Source organism: Myotis brandtii, unplaced genomic scaffold (genome assembly GCF_000412655.1).
Source record: "Myotis brandtii unplaced genomic scaffold, ASM41265v1 scaffold165, whole genome shotgun sequence".
NCBI lineage: Eukaryota > Metazoa > Chordata > Mammalia > Chiroptera > Vespertilionidae > Myotis > Myotis brandtii.
Genome location: NW_005356042.1, coordinates 7,546,723 through 7,551,604, shown reverse-complemented (window position 1 = coordinate 7,551,604; position 4,882 = coordinate 7,546,723). Strand labels below are relative to the sequence as shown.

The 4,882-nt window shown below is 53.8% G+C and overlaps 1 protein-coding gene across 1 annotated transcript in view; it reads left to right on the top strand.

The window, feature by feature from the left end:
• The first annotated feature begins 6 nt into the window (after positions 1 to 6).
• Positions 7 to 4,882, top strand: part of CRISPLD2 (cysteine-rich secretory protein LCCL domain containing 2) — a 67,226-nt gene continuing 62,350 nt past the window's right edge. The window contains exon 1 of the mRNA XM_014536792.1: positions 7 to 50. The gene's annotated coding sequence lies outside the window, so the exon portion shown is untranslated. The remainder of the gene's footprint in view (positions 51 to 4,882) is intronic.

Sequence of the window (4,882 nt, the reverse complement as noted above, 5' to 3'; positions counted from 1 at the left end):
GCTGCACAACGCGGGAGAAGCCTACGAGCCGGTGATTGGAGCCCAGGGCGGTAAGTGTGGCTTCGAGTCCTTTCCTCGCTCCAAGCTTTGATCCGTTCCCCTCATCTCCGAGTTGAAGTATCCAGGGCAGATGCCAGCTCTTAGGGCTCGCCGTGTGCACGCACTGAACGGAGCGTCTACCTGCATCCCAGCACCGGGCTCAGCGGCTCGCCGTTTCACAGCTGGAGACACTGAGGCTAGTCGAGGGCAAGGCAGTGGCCCGAGACCACAGCCAGGGAGGGAGGGAGCCGGGACTCAAAGCCAGTCTGGCTGCTCCGGGAGGCTGTGTGCCCTTGCCGTCCGGTGCCGTTCGCCGGCATTTGTTGTGCGCCTGTGTACACGCGGGGCGTCGTCAATGGGAAGCTGATCGTGTGGAGGTGGCAGGAGGTTGAATGTGTCTATACACGTGAGGACGCGGGGCTGATACTAACGGTGTGTGCATTTTGCTCTACAGTTTACAGGACCACACCCCTTTATGTTGTTTCAATTGCAACAAACCTCTAGGTAGCCTTCCTCTTCTCATATTTCAGATGAAGACACTGGGGATTAGAGAGGTGAAGTGAGTTGTCCAGGCAGAGCCAGGGCTGAAACCCAGCTCTCTCTGCCCCCAAAGCTCCTGATGGCCGGGGATGACCCCAGGTCTGGGGCATGTCAGCGTTCTTGCAGGTTCCGAGCGCGTTCCTGGGGACCTTCAGCTGGAGTGGGCATCTGCATAAACTCCTTGTGTGGGGAGGATTCTGCTGAGAGCTGGGGGCTATGTTCTGCAGTCCCGGGGAGATGGGCTGCCCTAGATGGACAGAACCAGGGCCAGCCCCTCATGTGGGCATCCCCAGAGCCTCCCTTGCCAAGTGCTAGGCTGGTGGACAGGCCAGAAAGGGCTTAGCCGACGCCTGCTCATTGAAGTCCAACTTGAATTGGGCATCTTTGAGCCAAAAGGTGAGTAGTTGCTGTGGTCGAGAGAAGCAACTGGTGGGGGGCGGGAGGGGGGGGGGCTGTGCAAATACCCAGCTTGCCTTGCAATACAGAGTGGGTTTGTGAGTTTTTACCTTGAGCATCTGAGCCCCTTATTCTGGCAGAATAGGGTGAGCCACCTTTCCCAGCTGGGCCAGGGCATCTAGGGTGTAAAGTCTGACAGGTCCTGCAGAAAAAGACGAGGGGCAGGTCCCCTTCCCCAGATAGACTGAGAAGGCTCTTTGTGTTTTGTGTACCTGCCTTCCTGCTTCTGCCTCTGATCTGACTATTTTCACAAGGGAGGAGCAGAAGGTGTGGGGGCTGTACTGCTAGTGTAACAGGTATGAGGCCCTGCACTTTACCTGCATTATCATCCCTGCAACACACCTGGGCAGCAGGCCTCTTGATGCCCATTTCACAGATGAGAAAACCAAGGTTCAAAGAGGTGAAGTGCATGCCAAGGTCCTCTAGCAGGTGTGCCTTGCTGTCACCCCCAGGTCTGTCTAGCTGCAGACCCCACTTAACCCCTGGGTCCTGCCTCCTTTAAGATAATTCTCTGCTCAACCCCCAACTCCACCTCTGGGCCGGACTGTCACGCAAGGTGTTGTTTTGTCTGAGGTGTTGTTTTGTCTGGGAGGGGCTCCAGGTAAAACCGCTGTCAGCCAAGTTGATCCCAAGCCTCAAGTCCCTGACGGTGCACCCCGGGAGGAGAATGAAGAGGGTCATTTTGATTTTTACAGAGTCTCTTAAGATGTAGGAGTTGGAACAGTAATAATAACATTTATAATCATAGCAGCCTGACATTTACCCAGCACTATGGGCCAGCCGTGCCCAGGGTTTTACATGGATGATGTCACTGACATTTTTATGAGGTGGGCACTGGCCCGTCCTCCTCTTGAGCAGGAGGAAATTTGGGGCTTGGAGTGATTGAGGCATGTACCCAGCATGACACAGCCAGGGCAGGGGAGAGCTGCCATCCTGGCTGGGCCCTGCCCCAGATTCTGGAAGGAAATGCTCATCCAGTGGTGAGCCACTGGACTGTCCCGGCAGAGCCTGCGCTCATCAAGGCTTCTCCTGCCACTGGGACCGAGGTCCCTGCCTGGGTCAGGGGTGGGTCTGGAAAGGGGACGCACTATATGGGGGCTTGGGCTCCACTCTGCCAACAGGTACTGCTCAGTGCAGAGAGCCCTGCCCCAGGACCCAGGTCAATATTGGCTCCCAGAATCCTGTTTCTAAATGCGAGAGAAGAGCTGGCTGGCTGTCTGGGGGCGGGAATGGAGTTCTGGCAGACGAGCTCGAGGCCTCTGGGAGCTCCCGCATTTCACCCCTCCCTCAAACGCCCCCGTGGGCTATCCGGCCTCGACTCAGTTGCCTTTACTCAGTTGCATGTGAAAACTGGCTTTCAGAGGCAGGACCCCCAGCGCTGACCCCTTTGGCCTTGCGGGAGCTGGAACATTTCTTTTCTCTGTCACCAGTGTAATTTACTATGCATGGGAGGTGCCTCTGTGTCTGCTTGCTCCCAACCTACGAGGCTTTTTTCCCTTTTTTCTTTTGCAAACTCACTGGTTTTTGATCAGTCCCAGATGTGCAAACCCAGCATCACTCAAAGGGGCTGATGGCTTGTCAAGAAAGGAAAGTACAACACAGGCATCGCTTCATTTCATCTTCAGTTCCTTGAGCTGAATAGACTCTCAGGCCTTCTTGGGACGGGGGTCTGGGGCCCCTCACATGGAACACGCTTTGTTCTGGAACAGGGAGGGCCGGGCAGATCTGGGTGGTGGTTGGTAGGGCCAGCCATGCCCTTTTCTCTTTCTCTTTCCCTTGGAAAAAAAGTGGTTTTATTGTGGTAAAACCGGCATAAACGTAAAAGCTACCCTATTGACCATTCTAAAGTGTACAGATCAGTGACATTTAGTGCACTCGCAATGTTGTGCCAACATCCCCATGATCTAATTCCAGAACATTTTCATGACCCCAAAAGGAGATCTCATAGTCATTACTAGCAGTCACTCCCCTTCCTCTCCTCCCCAGCCTCTGGGAGCTACTGATCTACCTTCTGTCTCCATGGATCTACTAGTCTTGACATTTCATACACGTGTGGCCCTCTGTGACTGGATTCTTTTGCTTAGTATGATGTTGTCCAGGTTCATCCATGTTGTGGTGGCTTCATTCCTTTTCATGGTTGAGTAATATGCCATTGCGTGGCTAGCCTGCATTTCGTTTCTCCATTCTTCTGTTGTTGGAAGTTTGGGATGTTTCCACATTTTGGCTATTGTGAATGATGCTGCTATGAACAGTTGTGTACATGTTTTTGATTAAACACTTATTTTAAACACCTGTTTTGGGTCTACACCCAAGAGTGGAATTGCTGGGTCACGTGAACCTATTGAGGAACCGTGTTCTCTTTTCTTGACTCCCTTCTTAAAGAAGCATCAACTCAGGTCCTCTCAGAATTGGTCGAGGCCCTCTGCCCTGGGTGCAGGGACATCTGGCATCCGGGTGTTTTGGGAGAAGTGTTAGCATTCCACCCAGGGTCACAGCAGCACCTGGCTTTGTCCCCCAGGCTGTGCCCCTGTGGGCACTCGCAGACAGACACCCCCCTTTCAAGGCTGTGAGGACAGGCCGTCTCTCTCGTGATTCAGCCCGAAGGAGATTTATCTTCTCCATTGTCTCAAGTGCTTTGTCAGCTTAGACAGAAACCACAGATTCGGGGGGGAAAGGAGAGGATTATGCAACTTCTGGATCATCATTTAAAAAATATTATAAATTATGAAATCCCACATTTTCAATCTGAATGTCTGGATTGTGTCCCATTGTGAATGCAGAATGACAATATCCCAAGCTGGAAAAAGAATCGGGCTCTCTTTCTTTAATTTTTTTTTAAAAATTGATTTTCAAGAGAGAGGAAGGGAGAGGGAGAGAGAGAGAGAAACATCAGTCAGTTGCCTCCCGCAGGCACTCCGACCTGGGACCAAACCCGCCTTCTGGGCGTGCGCCCTGACTGGGAATCGAGCGGGCGACCTTTCAGCGAACAGTGTGCTGCCCAACCAGCTGAGCCATACCGGCCAGGGCTCGAGCGTCCATCTCACTTGCAGTCAAGTGGTCCTGGAATGGACCCTGCCCCAGCGTTCCTGCGAATTGGAAAAAGCCCACCCGGAACTCTCTAGCTGGCATCCAGCTGACTTGATCAGAGCCCGAGAAATCTTTCCAGACCAAAGAAGCAGTGTTCTCTGGCGGGGAAAGGTGATAGCGGGTGGGGTGCTGGCGAGGGTGCCCCAAGTGGAGGTAATGTGTGTGCAAAGGCCCGGGGGTAGGAGAAGGCCTGGCACCCAGGGAGAAAGACAAGACGTTCTGAGTGGCTGAGTTCAGGGTCGGATTCAGGAACAGCGAGGGTCTGCCCTGCGAGTGGGGTGAGCTCTACTGAGTTTGGATCCCCTGCCACCGGTTGCAGGGCTAGGAGTGTATCAGGGTGATGGTTTCACTTGAGAACACATCACTGTGGAATGAGTAGTGTCCCCCAAATTGTGAGCATCCCATCCCGGCTGGTCCCCTAGGTCTGTGGTCGGCAAACCGCGGCTCGAAAGCCACATGTGGCTCTTTGGCCCCTTGAGTGTGGCTCTTCCACAAAATACCACATGCGGTCGCGCACGTATAGTGCGATTGAAACTTCGTGGCCCATGCCCAGAAGTCCGTATTTTGTGGAAGAGCCGGTATTTTGTGGAAGAGCCACACTCAAGGGGCCAAAGAGCTGCATGTGGCTCGCAAGCCACGGTTTGCCGAGCCGCAGTTTGCCGACCACTGCCCTAGGTGACCGAGCGTTGGCACAGCAGCAAAGCTCACCAATCCAGGACTGTTCCTTCCTTCCGTGTATAGCAAGGCCAGGGTTTCAGGT